This window comes from Trachemys scripta, chromosome 11 (assembly GCF_013100865.1).
Source record: "Trachemys scripta elegans isolate TJP31775 chromosome 11, CAS_Tse_1.0, whole genome shotgun sequence".
Lineage (NCBI taxonomy): Eukaryota > Metazoa > Chordata > Testudines > Emydidae > Trachemys > Trachemys scripta.
In genome coordinates this window covers 8,382,909-8,383,425 of record NC_048308.1, presented here as the reverse complement: position 1 = coordinate 8,383,425, position 517 = coordinate 8,382,909, and the positions used below count along the sequence as shown (strand labels likewise).

The 517-nt window shown below is 64.8% G+C and overlaps 1 protein-coding gene across 1 annotated transcript in view; it reads right to left on the bottom strand.

Moving 5' to 3' along the window:
- The window catches only part of EAF2 (ELL associated factor 2), a 12,675-nt gene that overhangs the window by 11,688 nt on the left and 470 nt on the right, over positions 1-517 (bottom strand). The window lies entirely within an intron of this gene.

The following is a 517-nucleotide window of genomic DNA, read 5'->3' as shown; positions in this document are numbered from 1 at the left end:
GACCTCCCCTGGGGTGTGACCAGCCAGGTAATTACATGCCCAGGGAAGGGAGGTTACAGAGGTGCTGGGGGTGTGACCAGCCAGGTGGTGCCATGCCCCGGGGGAGAGGGGATTACAGGGGTGCTGGGGGTAGACCAGCCACGTGTTCCCATACCCCAGGGGAGGGTGCACAGGGATGCCAGGGGGATTCGGATCTCCCCTGGAGTGTGACCAGCCAGATGGGGCCATGCCCCAGGAGGAGTCATAGAGGCACTGGGGGAATTCTGATCTCCCCTGGGGTGTGACCAGCCAGACGGGGCCATGCCCCAGGAGGAGTCATAGAGGCACTGGGGGAATTCTGATCTCCCCTGGGGTGTGACCAGCCAGACGGGGCCATGCCCCAGGAGGAGTCATAGAGGTGCTGGGGGAATTCGCATCTCCCCTGGGGTGTGACCAGCCAGGTAGTGTCATGCCGGGGGAGGGGGTGTTACAGGGGTGCTGGGAGTATGGCCAGCTAGGCGGTGCCATGCCGGGGGGG